The sequence below is a fragment of the Vicugna pacos genome, chromosome 25 (assembly GCF_048564905.1).
Source record: "Vicugna pacos chromosome 25, VicPac4, whole genome shotgun sequence".
NCBI classification, from domain to species: domain Eukaryota; kingdom Metazoa; phylum Chordata; class Mammalia; order Artiodactyla; family Camelidae; genus Vicugna; species Vicugna pacos.
The window spans coordinates 18,077,841-18,096,192 of record NC_133011.1 but is presented as its reverse complement, the minus strand read 5'-3'; positions in this window follow the sequence as shown (position 1 = coordinate 18,096,192).

Here is an 18,352-nt window from a genome sequence, read left to right as displayed (position 1 = left end):
CCCAGGCAACCTATTTTTGCTGTGAGGTGCTATCATAGAGCTATTTTTATACCCAGCCATTATAATTCAAGTTGGGGGGGCCTTTGTAATACAAGCAATTTCACTGTAGCTGGAAGAAGTCAATAGTTTGGCATACTTCTTCCCTTTACATACTAGAAACTGATTTTGACTCTCGTAAACAAAGAGGGAAGTTGATACATGGAAAAGAATGAACAAAATAGGGAAGAAAAGAGAATTAAGAATAAGGAACTAAAGTAACTTGATAATCCTGAAGACTTCATCAGAGCGTGCACAGGGCTGGAGTATTTTGATTCTTGGAGAGCAAAATCTAATTTGAGCTAATTTAAGAAAGGTCTTTGTAAAAGGACTGGAGACATCATGGAATATGTAGAGAACTCAAGGGTCAGCAGAAATCATAGACACTGACATGGAGAAAGCCCAGCTGGAAACTTGTCTTTCATTTCTCTATAGATGTTTCATTTCTCTATAGAAGAGTCTTCAAAGGCTCAGAAAGGAATGCTATATGGGCCAAGCTTAATCCACAAGTTGATCGAGATCACAGACATCCAGCAGATAACCATATATGAAAATGCATACGTATGTCCTTCACAATTTTAGATGTGCAAGGAATGTAATTATTAAAAATGTTCTACAACTTAAGTTATTCTGTATTTCAAGCTTCCATTCAAAGTGACAAAAATATTCTGTCATGTTGAGTTTTCAACCACTCTTTTTTCTCCTATAATGTTTATGTTTCCAGTATAATTTAGTAGTAATGAGTTTATGAAGGAATTTCACTCTTATTCTCAGTTTTATCTGGTCTACATTCATAGCCAATGAGGTGTGTCCTTCACATTTTACCTCTGGCCTTAATCTGACAAATTGTATGAGTGGGCTTTCTTCCTCCATTGGCAAACCTCCCCAAGTGCTACCATTGGCTCTGTCTGTTCCTTACTTACCCTTGGCTAACTTTTCACTTGTATAGTCTTAGAAGTTCAGTGGTACTTAGATGCCCCCATTGTGAGCAAAGAAGCATTCTGTTCTTCATTGCTGTGAACTGGGAGCATCACTGTGAGTCTATTTCCTATATTGCCTTTGCAAACTGTACCTACCTCTTTTCTCTCCTGCCTTTTAGTGGGTTCTGTTCATAGTGTAAATAAGGAAGTTACTTCTGATCCTAGGTCAATTCTGAAAGTTTTGTCAAGACAAGACCTACTACATTAAGATAATGACAGTTATTGTAATTAATTTACCTAATAAAATATAATGGCTCAAACATGATAAAAACTAATTTTGATGATTATATTGAAGATTCATTCAAATCTTCTTGGATGAAATGTACTTAGCACAAACTAGCAAGCAAAAGTAAATACAGGTTTCTCTGCACTTGTCAGTAAGATTTTAAATTCAAGAACTATACCTAAAAAGGCAGAGTCATGGACTATGATTAGGTATTATCTTAAAGCTATAATTTATCTAAAAGTTAACACTTATTAGAAAAAGAAGGGCATATCTAGTAACACTATTTCCTACAGACATGTTAGGAGGGATCTACCTTTTAACTAAACTAGTAAGTCTCTTAATCATGTATATAACCTCAGGCATATGCAAAGACTAAGAATACAGGGAAGAAATGATCCAACACCTAACTAGAAACACCTGTAACACTACAGGGAAGAATAATTTTAAATGACAAATACACCAAGACAGAAATTCTTTAGCCACGTGCAAAAGTGGGCATGTGGGCAAAGAAGTGAAAAGAAAAAGTGTAACATCTGAAATATTAGTCAGCATGTTTGGCTCTTCTCTTCCCCATTCCCCAATTTCCCCCTCAGCCAATCTCATGCTTCTGTCTCCATCTTTCTTTACACTTTTTTTAGTGATCTAGAATTGCCTCTGATCCTTGCCCTAGGAAAGCTGATTTCAGAAGGAAACTGACAAATTAAGTACTTCTTTTCTGTCTTTTCTTTTTTAAATATTTAAGTCCTAGAGAAAATATGAAGGGATTTGTTCCAAACATGTGAGAACATACATAATAATTAGATAATTATCCTCCCTACCCAGGATAGACAAATCTGTCAGTGGAGGAATGAGACTTGGATAAGAGAAACACCTATTAGTGACAAGCAGATTCCAACACACTGATCCAGCAGCCTTCCCCATGTGAGAAACCAGTCCCAGCCTGGGGTTCGATGACACAGAAAAAGTTTCAGGAAGCGATCCAGAAACAGAGGTGTTTTTAGCTTACATTCTGAAGATAAATCACAAAAAAGAGCATGATCACAGAGACTTAAAAAAAAATGTTGGCACAATGTGTCCAGGTAAATTGGGTCATAGGTGGCCTCACAGTGTTAAGACTACCTGTTCAAAGTAATGTAGAGAATAATGCCTATATTTAACAAAAGACATGTACTATTACTAGGAAACGTATCAAGATGCTCAGTATTTTTTTTCAATATTTAATACTTACCAAGACGCTCAGTATTTTTTGACTATTTAATATCTTTAGTAAATGTGGCAGAGAATGACTAGCTATTCAGAAAAACACACTTATTTGTCCTGGGAATATAAATAGAATAACTTTTATAGCTTTTCTTATAAATATGAATTGCCAGGTATTTAGTTCTAGCTAGCGGAACACACATACAAGTGATAAACAACCTTGTTGGGCCTGGCCAATACAAAATTTCCCATATGATATTCTCCATTAACTCTTCCATTATACATGATAGTAAACTATATTTTTTCTAATAAAATAGCAGTGTACATTGGACAACACATGGAAAAGTTGTACGTTGGAAGGAACCCATATATTGAATAATTGCTTAGAAGAATTGTCACTTGCCAATTAGCAACTTCCTTTGAATAAGGATGGACGTGAATATGCATCACTTCCATGCTCAGCACGTGATATCCTCTCTGTCAGAATCCTGCACAGTATGCCCTCCTCTGCCAGTGTGTCAGAGGCAGCATGATGGAACTGATGCGATACATTGAAGATGGTGAAGACAAGAGCTTTTAACAACCACATCTTTCAGTCTTTGGAGGGATCACCACACAAATCAATTTTATCAATTTCAAGTTAACGTAAGGGAAAAATAAACTTCAAAAAAAGTTTAACCATTTACATTTTGGGGTATGTTTGTTAAAGAAAGAAGGAGTACCTTAACTAACATAAATGTCTTTTCCTTTAACAGAATTCATGTTCAAGTTAGAAATTTTATTTATTAGCAAACATTTTGTCCCCCTATTTCCTGCCAAATATCCTATAAGTATCCAGGAAATGTATGCCATTTTGTAGTAAAGTCCAAAACACAGAAAATTTACTCCAAGCTGGAAACAATGTCTGATGTACGAAGTACTATTTGATCCCTCCTCCACACACTTCTGCAACAAGAACACAACCTCAGGAATAACTGACAATCCAAAAGGGATATGAATAGGAGCTATACCGGATTATTACAACCAAAATGGAATAAAACAAAGGAAACAAATGTTGCATGGAAACATTCATCAGAAATCAATGTTGCAATCATCTAAATTTTGAAAGAAACTTTAAAAATCCGATCCTATGGCCATAAATGCAAATAAGTAAATAAATAAAAGAACTCAAAGCAGATACAGTGTCTCAGGCAGATTTTGGAAATAACAGAAGGAAATGAAATATGCATGGACAGGGATGAAATGAGAAATACAAAGTAAATCCTTCATAGAAGAAAACCAGAGAGAAAAACAACACAAAAATGCATAGAACTGCTTAAAGGGGGAAAAAACTGGCATGAGAGACAGGGAGGGTAGGATAGCTATAATGATAAAGTAATAATAGTAACAGTTGCTTATCATAAACTGTGCATCATGTTTTCTATATCAATTCCCCCCAAAATTCTTAAAAACAATTGTGGCTATAAACAGACTACCCAGGCAAACTGTCCTTCAAGCATAAGGATAATAAGCACAACTTGAACATAAAATAATTCAGCAAATGTAGTTTTCATAAACCCTTTTAAAAGAAACTTTAAGAGGCTGAATTCTATGTGATTGGTATTTGAACAGAGAAAATTCAATTCTACAGTTTAGATTAAAAAATATTGGCAATTATTATCAAATAAAATGGTAATAATTATAAAGCTGTCAATATGAAAATTACATTACTAACCAAAACTGTCAGGAAAAATGAAATAGATTAAGAAAGTCACATAAGTACTCCAATTTCATCACCCTTTAAAAATAGAAATAATAAAGTCACATTAATTTAAGTAATAGATAAAGAATTATCAGGGTATAGAAGTAGACCCTTAGCAGGCTTCAGTATAATGTTGGCTATCTACTGTATTTAGTCTTCCTTTTTTCCTTCCTTCAAAACTTTTGAGTTTTTGCAGTTCTTACCCCACCTAAAGAATTTCAGGTTCAGTATTTCAACTTAAACTTAGATAAAATATTTTCAGGACTTTGGTTACAGCTATATATATCAATAAAATTCAGAAGATTAGTATTCCTATGATAGCAAAGAATCTATCCATGAACATTTCAGTGGTCCTATTTATTCTAATTATAGCAAAAGACATGCCTAATATTGTGAATACAGGCGGACACCAGAACAGCAACTTGGACATAATGATTATATTTGAATATGTCCCCACCAGCAGGCCCCACCAGCTGAGAGACACCTTGGGCCCCTCAGCCAGCTACGCTGAGATCTGGCCCCACTCTGCAGCAGGCTGACAGCTTCAGGACACCCCAGACCCTGCAGCCGGCTATATCAGGAACAGACCCGGATGACAAATGTTCTGACACCAGCTCTCAGACCACTAGGCACTATAGCCAGAATCTGCTCTGCTGAACTGTGGACTGGCACGTGCCCCAGGAGCCAGCATTACCCACCAGTAGGTGGACACTAGCCCCAGAGTCTCTTGGAGCCTGATCCTGCCCACCAGCAGTGGACCCAGGAACACGGCAGCCCTGCAGCCTGCCTTGTCAGGACCCAACCAACACACCAGTGGGCCTAGGGGTCACCCAGGTTCCGGCCCTGCCCACCACAGGACAACACCAGCTTCAGGATACCTTAGACCCTCCAGCCAGCCACCCCAGAGTCTTGACGAAACTCACCAGCTTTGGGACATCCTGGAACTCACAGCCAGTAGTGTCAGGAACTAGCCCAATCCACCAGTAAATCAACACTATATCCAGGAACATTGGCCCCACAACCATGCACTCCAGAAACTGGCTCTGCCCACCAGTCAGCCAACACTAGCCCCAGGACCTGCTGGGATTCTGCAGCTAGCCATGCCGTGACCCGGCCCTACCAACCACTGGCTGGTAGCCTCTGCAGAACTATTTCTCTTAACACAAACACAGCAAACAACTCTGATTCTTTTTCAGTATTTTGTTTACTGCCACATTAAATAAATGCAGTGTTCACACTGTCACAAGATTTTCACTGCAGCTTTGCCATCTGAAATCAGGTATTATATTGTCATCACCTCCTCTCCCAGCTATTACTTTTGTTGCAATAAACTAGAGTTGACGATGAAGAGGTAAGGGGTGATATTTATAATACATATCAATTGAGGGGCCTGATGTCAGAGCCAGCAATTAAACTGATTTCTTAGGGCCAGATGAATACATACAGTCAGAGGGCACATATGTAAGAGTTTGTTTCCCTACACAAAGTTGGTGACTCCCCCGCTCTTCAACCTCAAGATTCTATTCTTTGTCTAAGACAACTTCACACATATAGACAAACAACACAGTCTAGTGGACAATAATCCTTCTGTGGTTGTGTCCTCCAAATAAGGAGACATGATTCTAAAATACAGTGATTCCTTACCTTTTCTCGTATACCGTTCCTATACTGTGGTCAATTAGCACACAAGAAAATTGGGGAGGATGAGGAGGATGAGGGTGGGGTTAATTAAATTTGCAGCTAGAGCTCAGCCTGGGTGTTTTTAGATGTACGATTAGGGAAGTACTTGAGTATGAGTTTGTTTCTGTGTGTATGTGGTAGATATGTCCTTCAGACTTCTGACTCATTTTATTCTGCAGCACCACTTATAGCTCTCCTTGAAAACATAATTTTTTTTTACCTTTCTTCATATTGACAACTTTCTGCTTATCTCCTCAGACCTTCCTATTGGGCTTCTTATTCATCTTCTAACATTCAAAAGGTCTTATTTCTATCTAAAAGCTTCCTTTGACTCTTCTAATTTGGTAGATGATCCTCTCTGTATCTTCAGGTTTAAATAGGTGTATTTTATAATTATTCTACTTAATAAGGTATGTTATAATAATCTCTTCATGCATCTACATATGCAGCGTGTCATACTCCGAGGTTATATTTAGGCCACGGTTATTGAATTTAGATTCCCCACTACTTACAGCTGGAAGTACCAATGCACTTGACATTTAACTGAACACTTACATTTCTAGATATTGTGCTCCAGGCCTTATTATCTCATGTAATGCGTAAACACAATTATGAAGTAGATAGACTTATTACTTCATTTCATAGGTGAGGAAGTTGATTCATAGTTTAACATTATACCCATGAAAATACAATAAAGAAACGTCCACTAATTTTTCAGTGTTGCAGTATCTGCAACTCCAATGTATGGTCAAGTTTTTCTTTTACAGTGTTAGTGAATGAGAATGGGTCAGAGTTAGCATATGACAATCAAATACTAATCTAGAAATATGGCAGAATATCTGTATCTCCCCATCCTCAGCAAAGTATTATATTTGAAAAGAAACCCTAAGCTGTGCATCATAAAAAAAATCAAATTGAGAAGTACTAAAATTATGAGCTCAAGATCAAGAATTATTTTCCAAAAATCAATGCAATTCAGCATCTAAAAGCCATCACAGGCTATTTGAAACTATTTTCAAAAATTTGTATTTCTGTTGGTTTTGATTCTTTGATGTTCTGACACGTCAAAACATGAAATAAGTAGTTGTGCATGTCTTGACATCTTAAAATTAATAGTATCTTTGTTTTAAGAAGTGCCATTTTATTTCATTGGTTGTCTTAAGGGTTCTCTGCTAGTTATGCTCCCATTTCTTTTATTGCAAATTCTAAAAATAATATTGGGAAATATAATTAAAAACAAAAATCACCTCTCATCTCAGAAAATCTCTCCACAAACATAAGAGAATGAAACAATTCTGTTACTGAACAGCATTGAAGCAGATTGCGATAGACATCCCAGGTCAGCTGATAAAGAGATTTTAAAGACTAAGAAATCTCATCCTTTTACTTAGCCAAGACAACACAACCCATTACATACACATAAACAGTAGCTAGTCCTTAAGTAAGAGCACTTGACAGCACCATTTGTCACAACTTACTCCAAACTGATTTGGTAATTGAGGTGACCATTCATGTCAATTATTTGGTTTTACACCAAGAAAAAAAATAACTTCTCATACATTTATGTCAAGAAGTAGTTCTGCAACTTGGCATCCACTAAAGTTAGGCTCCTATCCTCCCAAAGACATTAGGAAATAGGGGTGCTATCTATCTCAGAGATGGTTGGTGAAAGGAGATTCTGGGTCTTAAAGCTGGCAAGAAAACTGGCTTTTAAAAGACTGCATACATTTCAAGGAGATGAGAAAATTAACAATGGTAAGTTTTCTAAAGTAAAGGCTCTAAGAAAAAAGGGAAGTCTCTCTTATTTTCAACAAGGAGAATTAAGATTTTTCAATTTGTATATTCCCTTACATTGTCTTAACATACATTCAAACAGTAAAGTCAGCAGCAGTACTAAGGCAATACGCCAGATGAAGCCAATTACATAGTTAACACCTAAGAAAAACTAGCTTGCGTCTTCGATTCACCTGATTGCTATTATCACTTAATGAGGACACTAGAAAAGACACTTAACTCTTCAATTAAGTCGGCCTGTGCAAGTGAAAAACCACTAAAATAAACTCTTCTATGATTTTTGATGAGTATCTGGTGAATTTTTTTTCAGGAGTAGTAAAACTTGTTTTGAAATTTTGTTTGTAAAAATGCTCTGTCAATACTATTTCAGTATTGACTGTACTATAATTACCTAATTAAAACATCTAAGTAAATTGGCCATACCAAATGCCTAGGACACGGTAAATCTGAGCAGACTAGAAAATGAAGCATGTTGTTGATATGGCCAATAAAATTAATCTTCACACAGAAGAAAACAATATTCACTGAGCCTTAAATTAAGTAATCATTTGAAAGGGTCTTTAATTTCTGTATGGTTTATATTTCATGGTTAATTTAGCTTAATTTATTATTTTAAACCAGGTTTATTTTCCTGTTCATGTGTTCCTACTTGATAAAATGCTGTAGTATGACCATGGCAATTAAAATAAAGCCCATGATTTCCTTTTATAACCTTCAAATTAGCAAAGCAGCTCATAAACTCACTGTATACTGTGTAATATTTCAGTTAACAATAGCGATTTGCCTTTCAGTTGGTATTCAGCCAGTAAGGAAAAAGGCTGCCTGTGTCTGTCATCAGGAAATTTAAAAAAACCCAAACACTAGACCTAGTATTACACTGATACAGGGACAGCAAGCATGCGATAGGTAGTCTAGGCAATCAGGCATTTAATACAAGAGAGGTTTAACAGTACACAACGCAGACAGTTTTCAACAGTGAATAAAGCTTATGGAAGGACTTCCAGTTCCCAATCCACTGTAAGGAGCTTGGAATTCACCATTCCCTCCAAAGAAGTAAAAACCTGAATAGACTGAGAAGTCAACAAACTCTTCTAGGATCCACAAGAGGTGAGAACACAGGGCAAACTGAAGAGACAGGCGAATAACACGAAGTCATGGCTTACCTTCCTGGAGCAAAGATCCAAGAGCAGAAACCTCTGTGGAACCAGCGCCAAGGTGGGAAAAGCTGAGCTGTACTGGAAGAATTGCTGCACACTCGGTGTGAACAATTCTGAGAGAGAAAAACTTCCACGCGACGAGGCGATAGAAGAACCTCCACAGCTCTGTTTGATTTACCTCCGGAGGCGCAAGCACAAAAAATACCGGAGAAAAAAGCCCCTCCTCTTCCGGCAGCGGGAGGCGGCGAAACGGAACTCCTCTGCGGTAGGACAGCGCTGGGGCCTCAGCCAGGCCGGTGCTCGGGACTCATTAACCAGAGCCCGGCCCGCTGCAGTGCTTTCAGAGCCTAACCGGCCTGGGGGAGGGAAGATGCCCAATTCCAGCCCACTCTAGCTGTCTTCTCCCACCTGAGGGGAAAGGAAAAAAAAAAGACCTGGAAAACATTTCTGAAGTTCACTGCACAGAAGGGCTTAAAGGCTCAGTAAAGAACTATGACCTAATGGTTGGGCTACAGAATGCTTTCTCTCCCCTCACACACTAACACATTACTGTAGACTGATTTATAACAGTTCCTTTTACCCAGTGCATCATTTCTACCTATCAAGAAAAAGTACTGAGGCATATCAAAAAGCGAAAAACATAATCTGAAGAGACAGAGCAAGCATCAGAACCGAAAATGGCAGGGATATTGGAAATTATTGTACTGGGTAATTTAAAACAACTGTGATAAATCCGCTAAGGGCTCTAAGGGATAAAGTAAACAGCGTGAGTGAACAAACAAGCAAAAACATCAGAGATTGAATATCTAAGAAAGAACCAAAAGATACACTCGGGATAAAAAACATCGTGACAGAAGTAAGATTGACTTTAATGGGCTTATTAGTAAACTGAGCACAGCTGAGGAAACAATACTGTGCTCAGGAATGTCTCCTTAGAAACCCTCAAAGCTAAAAAAGGAAAGAGAACAGACTGAAGAAAATAGAACAGCATATCCCAGGGCTGTGAGACAACTGCAAAAGAGTAACATGTGCCTAATGGGAATGCCAAAAGGAGAAAAAAGAAAAGAAGAAATATTTGAAATAATAATAACTGAGAATTTCCCAAATTAACGCCAGCTACCAAACCACAGATCCAGGAAGCACAGAGAACACCAAACAGGAAAATTGCCAAAAACTGTACCTAAGTTTATCAGTCAAACTACAGAAAATAAAGGATAAGGGGAAAAAACCCTCACCTGCAGAGGAATAAAGGTTAGAATTATATCCAACATATCCTCAGAAACCATGCAGACAAGAAGAGAGTGAAGTGGAATATTCAGTGTTGACAGAAAAAAAAAATTCCAACATAAAATTCTGTACCCTGCAAAATCATCCTTCAAAAATGAAGAAAAATAAAGATTTTCTCAAACAAAATGAAGGAATTTGTTGCCAGTATATCTGTCTTTCAAGAAATATTAGAAATTCTTTAGGAAAAAAAAGAAAAGAAAAAAATAACAAAAAGTTCTTTAGAGAGAAGAAAAATTATACAGGTCAGAAACTCCAGTCTGCACAAAGAAAGAAAAAGTACTGAAGAAGGAATAAGTGAGGTAAATTTAAAAACATATATGTTTTTCTTACTCTTAATTGATCTAATAAATAACAGTTTGTTCTATAATAATATCAACCATGTAATTATATATATATATGCTTATGTGTGCTTATAGATAAGTGAAATGAATGATAGTAATGATATAAGGGAGAGAAACTAGCATTATTTTAACTCACGTTACCTGTGAAGTGGCATAATGTTATTTCAAAGTGGACTTGGATTAGAGGTAAATATATATTCAAATTCTAGGCCAATCACAAAAAAGGATTATGCTAAGAAAGAAGAGACAATGAAATCATAAAATGTTCAATTAAAACCACAAAAGGCAGAAAAAAATATGGAAAACAAAGACAGGAACAAAGAATAAGGGCAACAAATAGAAAACAGTAACAAATATGGTAGATATTAACCCAACCATATCAATGATCCCTTTGAATGTCGACAGCCTAAAAGCACCAATCAAAAGGCAGAGACTGCTAAAGTGGATCAAAAGCACTACTCAACTATGTTGTCTACAAGAAACCCACTTTAAAGACACATATAGATTAAAAGTAAAAGATGGAGAAAAACATAGCCATGTTAACACTAATTAAAATAAAGCAAGAACAGCTATATTAATTTCAGACAGAACAGACTTCATAGTTGTCTAGTGGACAATGAGCAAGTATTTGTCATATTCTGAAGATTGTTGAGTGATTGTTCAGGAGGGTGGCACTGCAGAATAAGGGAGGTTGCTTTATCAGAGAGGGCTAAAAATACACAAGACTTGGGAGTTCTGCATATTTCTAACAAAACTTTCACTTTTACTACCCATCAACTACTAAGTTTCATTATCTTGCCCCCATTATGGAACTGTTCTGAATTACTTTTTAACTTGTTACTTGAGTGTCCAAGGAACTCAAGAATCTCAAGAGATCCAAGTCATTCCTCAGCACAGGCTTGCCCCCACTCAGTTCTAGAAATCCTCTAATCTGACTCCATTTCCCAACTCCTGCAATTCTTCCACTTTGTCCCCATAAGCCAAATTCCCTTTGTCCTCAAGTACTTTTTTTGCTGTTCTATTTCCTTCTTGTTCTTCGGAATACAAGATCTTTCCATTCAACATTCCTTCTTCTTACCTCTCTTCAGTGGTGACTGGTTACTCTCTCACACTGTTCATATCACTGGGCCAGAATGTGAAGTAGGGTAGGTGCCCTCTGCCACTGGCTCCTCACTTCTGCTTCCAGACCACTTTCCTTCCTTACTTCAATCCCTTTCCCAAATGCTTTAGGTTCATTTCATTGGATAATATCACCCATTGCCCCTCTCTGAATATTACTTTAGTATAATGTTCTATATAAGTCAATTTATGTATTATCGTGAGATATAGATAGACGATGATGATAGATAGATACTTAGAGACGATAGATACATTAGATCATTTTAGTTAATCAGCTTGTTAAAATCTTCTACTTCCTTACTGACTTACTGCTCCATTTCTTATCATTTACTGAAAGAGAGCTATTGTACATCTCCCACAAGTGGATAGTGGATTTTTCTAATACTCCTTTTAGTCCTGTCAATTTGTCAATCAGGCAATATTATTAAATGCATGCAAGCTTAGACATGTTGTGACTTTTGGCAAATTAAAGCATATGTCCACACAAAGATTCATATACAAATATTCATAGCACCTTTTTTAATACCCAAATCATAGCAGCTTTTCTTAATACCTCCAAAATGAAGAGAGCCCAAATTTTTGTCAAGTAAATAGATGACATTATAGCAGTATAAGCATACATGGGATACTAATAGTAAAATGTAACAAAGTATTGATAGATACAACAACTTGACTGAATTTCAAAATTATTCTAAGTGAAAAAAATCCAGACAAGAAAGAGTACACACTATTTTGATCCTGTTTACATAAAATTATAGAAAAGGCTACTAATATATAGTCATAAAACACACATAATATATTGCTTGGGTTTAAGGAGGAGAGGATTGCTAATAGGAAAAATGGAAATTTTAGAGATAAATATGTTAATCATCTTGACTGTGGTGATGACATCAAGGTGTGTGTGTATCTGTGTCAAACTCACCAAATAGTTCCCTTAAAAAAAAAATTACTTCAATGTCAGATTTATTGAATGTCAGATATACCTCAATAAAACTGTAAAATTAATTAATAATGACTGCTTTTCTTTTAATCTTGTAATAGTGTCTTCTATAGGATAAATTCCAAGCTCTTTAGCACCATATCTAAGACTTTCAAGGCTTTCCTCTTACTGATTTACTACACAGATGCTAAGCTTCAGTGTCTCTGAACAACATTCCTTTCCCCGATAAAATAATTTTTTTCTAATGCCAAAGAAAATTTATCTAAGGAAGTAAATATCTCTTTTGGAGTATTAGAACCTACCATTGTACATCTAGTAGTTTTGGGGGTTTTGTTTTTCATTAGGTGAAGCAAAGGAGGGTGCTTTAATAAAATCTTACAGATAGAGAGGGCAGCAGGTTTAAAGAGCATGACGCCTTGAAGAAGATGGTGATATGTTAAGGAGTAGTAATGGGTAATCAAAGAACCTAATTTATTTTGATGTCTCCGTCAGTGAGAAAATATCAACCTGAAGGAGTAATACTCACATATTACATATAATTCCTGTTCTATTATATCTTCAGATTTGCTATTTCACTAACTTTGATTTGAAAAACCAAAGATCCTGTTTTCCAATAACTTATAAACTACAAAAGTACAGGTAAAATATTATAGACTTAGTAAAAATAAAAACATATAATTAAATGAAGTCCTTTCCTAAAATGATATTTTGTTAAACATCAGGAATTATCTCAAATTGTAGTGTAGAAGATATATTTGATTACTGTGTAGTAATCACAAATATTTCAAAGAACTTATTAGCATGCTTTATGGGTACAATTACAAGTTGTTTAAAAATAGCCTGTTTTTAGGAGCTAAATTTTATTCCAACTAAGTAATTAGAAATTCGACTTCATTTGTGCTGAACAGGCAATCTTCTTTGAAAGAAATACAAAACCACGCCTCTGACCCTTTAAAATTCTTCAGTACTTTTCACCCAGCAGAATTATTACCATAGTGTCATCACAAATTTGATTAATTGCACTCTGTAAACCCAAAATTCTCCTACAAGTCCAATTGGTGACATTATTTTTTTTCCACCACCTGGTTATATAAATAGGCTTCTAATGATAAGTAATGAAACAGTTCATTCTCCCATATAGAAAAATGAATAAATGCTGTCAGAAGAATACATTCTCATTTTATGTTTGAATATGTGAGAAATGAACAATGATTCAGCTCATTTCACAATTTATTTGAGAAAACAAATATAGAAGCTGGTTGTTTAAGTAGTTCAATAGCTCAAGTCTTACACAAAGAGCTATAGAATAGCATGCCTATTGCCTAATTGTTCAAACAGGAGTTCAGGCAGTCATGGGATGAGTCAACCCAGAGAATGCCAGGACCCTAATTACAGTTATCTTGGCATTGGCTGGAAGTCTGAGAAACGTAAATATGTTGGGTCAGTTATAATGATCCAATGAGAATTTGAGAATTAATTTGTTATTTATCTTTTCTCACTCAAGTTAAGCTCTGTAAAAGCATGATCAATTTTTGTTCATTCCCATAGTCCAGTGGCCAGAACAGCTCCTGACACAGACTAGGCGCTCAGTAAATATTTGCTGAAAGAATGGATAACTATATGAGTGAAGTTTTGGAATTAATCCATAAAGATAAAAAAGAGTTGGTATAGTATATCTGTTAAAGGCTTGAGCTGGATTTATAAAGTGTATCTATCCAAACAGAAGTGGAAAAGATAATCAGAAGCAATCTAAGATTCAGGGAATTTACAGAAGTTCATATGAGCAGGCAGAGTAAGCCAATGTAGATCTTGGCTCACAAAGATAATATAAGCATTCCACTGCTATTTATAAAGGAGCAAAGTCAGTACATTAATTATCACAGTACTGGGTGCATAATGAAAATTCAGACAGGCATACATGCAGTTTTGCATGTGAGGTGTTCAGACAGCCTCTGCTTTTCTTCACTGCTATACCATTTAAGACTGCAGATAAACTACAAGAATCAATGAATGAACACATGAGATCAATTTGGAAAAATCAATTGTATTTTTATATACTAATAACAGAAAAAAATTTAAAATTTTAAATGTCACTTAAAATGGCATTAAAAATTCATAATGAATGATGTGAAAGAACTCTAACAAATAAACTATAACATATTATATACATAAATTGAAGAACTTAATAAATGGAGGGTTATGTCATATCCTGGTTTTGACAAACGTTATAATATTAAAAAATTTCCAAAGCTAATCCATAGATATAATACTATTTCATTCTAAATATTAGCAAGTTTTTATTGTAGGTAAACAAGATGATTATAAAGTGTATATGGAAATACAATAGTCCAAGAGAGCCAATAAAAGCTCAAGAAAATGTAGCTGACCTCCTATCCATACATATGGTTTGTCATAGGTTATCATAATTGAGATAGTATGGTTCACACAAAAGGAGACAAAACTAGTTCATTGAAGTAAATGGAAAAATCCAGAAGTAGATATAATGTCTTAGGTTTTGTTCCCCAAAGGCAGACCTTGAGACAAGAACTCAAGTGGAAGTTATATATTTAGGAACTGCAGGAAACCAATGAACCAATAAAACAACAGGGGCATGACAAACTGATGATGGCCTATGTAGAATGACTTTCAAACAAGATTCCGCAGGATGTTTAAACAATTGTCCCTTCTAGAACGGGCAATGAGAGTGCTCTTCTGTCTGCAGGATTCATCCTACCCTAATTATCTCAAGCAGGAAGTCCTACCTACAATGGAAGTTCTAAAATAGAAACTTAGAAAGCCACATTCTACTGTTCTCTGTTTTCAATACATTACAGAGTATTTGAATCATAATAGGTGCTCGGTGAACAATGTTTTAATCAAATAAGCTAATTGTAGACCTATTTCTATCATTGTTATATATACCCTGGGCAAACCACTTCCTTTTCTAAACTTTAATTGGACCATCTTAAAATTATAAGTAATCACAATAATCACTGTGTTAGTATTAATCTGTCCGTGATACAAAGTAAATCCAAGTCCATAGGGCCCAAGTTCCTTCTAATTTATTATTCCACCATTCCACCCTTAGAATCCCAACAGGAAACATAGAGATAATTCAAATTAGGATAACACAGGAAGAATCTATATAATAATTTTGTGAAAGGATATGGTTGAGATACACTAATAACCCAAGGCTAGTAGCAGCAGAATCATTAAAAACATTAGATCAGAAGAGTTAAGAGTTGGAGGAACAGTTACTCAAACTCCAAAGAAGAGAGCCTTGTGCAGAAGACAACCTTGAGAGGAGCTGTGACTTTTAGTTGAGGGGCACTCGTGCACACCACGACATAGCTCAGAGTGAGCCAGCAGGAAATGGTACTCTGAGCTTCTTCATCCAATCTACTGATGGTTTCCCATTGCCTAAACCTAACTGGAGCATGAGGGCAAGTGAGTCTGTTAATATAGCCTTCCATTAGGATCAGATTCCTAGGGTACCGAACAACATAGAGAAGGATGGAGACTCAATCTGGAGGAGTAAAGGGAAGACACTAGCACAGCCATCTTCAACATAATATAATGCTGCCACAAAGAGAGCTGCTGGAGTTGTGGTCCTGTATTTACATTCCACCCAGCAGGAAGTATTCCAGGAATGAAGGAGGGACTTCCCACCTCCTTTAAGGACACATCCCAGACCACTTCTACTTTTGTCACATTGCTCAGAACTTAGTTATAGAACCAACTAATTGCAAAGGAGGTGGAGATATTTCTTCTTCTTTTTTTTTTTTTTCCTGTAGCAATGGACTGAGCTAAAATTCAGAGACTTATTATTAGTGAACAATGGGAGAATGCCTAGGTATTTACTTTCTGCTCTTTCCCTCCTTGAGCCACATTTCTAGAAGTGTCTGAATTCCTCAACGACCACAGTGCCTTTCAGGGAGGATCTTCTCCAGGCTTTCATTTCTCACTGGTCTTTGAACACATTACCCATCCTATTTTCCTTCAGTGCCCTAGTGATCAGAATGGCTTCTTGATGTTGCTGATCTCTGGGTGATGTGGCACCCACTGCTATTTCCTTAATCTCCCCAAACCTCTAGTATAGTCCCTTCATTAAAACAACATGAAACTTTTGAGTTGAGTATTTTACTTTTCTGATGACAAAGAACCCAAGTCTTCTGTTTATTTTCTGAGTATACAATCACATGAGATGTATGACTATATCCTGTGAATTCTAAAATACTATACAGATGTAAGAGGTAAAATATTATAAAGCTACTTGTAAGTAACCTCAAATATTAATGTTTTAATGATTATAAACTAGCATTTTTTTCTGTGGAAGTGTTCTATTAAAAAAGTAATCTAGCTTTCTATATTTTAATTTTCCTCAAGGAACTATATAAGTGCATTATTTAAAAAAATTACCATGAGTATAATTTTTCCATGACCTTTTTTTCCCCAATATTTTGCTTACCACTGAACTATATCTGTGCTTATTTTATAGGTGCCACAGTGAATGAGTCAGGCATCTTTTCAATTTGGATGAGAGTAAATGAAATAATTTCTTTAAGTAGAAAAAGTGCTATTTTATAGTAAAAGATAGGAATTAGAATGTTTACAGGTATTGTAACAACCTAAGGGTGTAAATATAGTTTAAAAGTTTTATATTGTTTTTGAAGATATATAACTTATTTCAAGTGTTTAATTTGCAGTGGAAACCAGATAAAAATGTACAACTAATTATATCTCTTAATTTTAGAATATTTTTGTACACAGTTTATGAAAAAATAGATGGCTATCACCTATCCAATAGAAAATACATATTGAGATAGAATTACAGAAAGAAATATAACTAGCTCAGTGACAGAAAAAATTCTGATATAAAGAAAATCAAATTTCATACATATATGAAGACTCACATATATACATATGCACATCTATTTTAATATATGAAATTTACATTATACATATCTAAATGTAGAGAGATATACAATGAAAAGTTATTTTTACCTACAGGACCCTCAAAATATGTAATTTCAGAATTAGGCAATAGATACCCATAAAGAAAAAAGTCTTTTATTTATACAATTAAAATATAATTAAAATTATTAATATTTAACATTAATCAAGTATTGTTGTTTAGGTGTTCTTTCAACTCATGACAATGTATTCTCTTCAGTTGCATATTTAAGTTCCCAAGCTAAATATCAGAGGTGATGTGACAGCCTCCACTCTTCCCTATCTAGGTCTTGCTTCCTGTACTTGTGAACTGGACAATTTCCAACTCTAGGGTTTACTTCACTTTTACACTTAGGCAACTCTATCCTTCCCATGCCCACATGCTATAAAGTAACTGCATTAAGGTAATCGCCGTTGTCTTAACTCCCTGTAACCTACAAAACCATGCTGCCTTGAGTTCTTACTGTCTTACAGAGATTTTAGTGAAGAATTATACTTTTCTAATTTTTCCTGTCTAATCTCCTTCAAGCCTGCACCATAGGTCATTTTGAGTGACAGCCATCATTATGTGCACAAAAACTCCTTTTCTCTACTGTCTCATTTTCTTTAAAGTGGGTACATTTCTTTCCATACTCCCTTATACTTCAGGCCACTAGGACCCTGCCTCACACGTATCAAGGTTTACAGTAAATATAAAGTTGAGGCCCCCTCATCTCCAAGTCCAACCCGTAAAAAAAGTATGTTTTCTTTTTTTCCTGACTTTAAGGCAACTTTTAAAAAAATATAGTTGTTTTAATTCAGAAACATGTCTATTTAAGTTCTTCTTCAGCTATGATCTATGAATGTAAATAGTAACTCCTAAGAAGTCATTTTCTGATATCATTGGGGTGGATGATAT